This window comes from Arachis ipaensis, chromosome B05, assembly GCF_000816755.2.
Source record: "Arachis ipaensis cultivar K30076 chromosome B05, Araip1.1, whole genome shotgun sequence".
Classification (NCBI taxonomy): domain Eukaryota; kingdom Viridiplantae; phylum Streptophyta; class Magnoliopsida; order Fabales; family Fabaceae; genus Arachis; species Arachis ipaensis.
In genome coordinates this window covers 134,530,600-134,530,880 of record NC_029789.2, presented here as the reverse complement: position 1 = coordinate 134,530,880, position 281 = coordinate 134,530,600, and positions in this window count along the sequence as shown.

Here is a 281-nt window from a genome sequence, read left to right as displayed (position 1 = left end):
CAAATTGTAATTTACTAATTAAAACAATAATTTTAATGATTCAATAATCTGATGGTTTTAATAACTATACTTACACATCGAGTGTAATCCTAGCTACAAGGTGAGTAAACCAAAAGGAGTTGGAGTTTAATTTGATCCACCAAATTAGTGTCATATATTATGACATTATCAAGAGTAAAAGAAAAATATTTTTGTCGACATGTGCTTAAGAAATTTCCAAAGACACGATGATCGAAATATGGTTCTAGAAAAAAAAAAAGTATCTGATAGCACTTCACCTG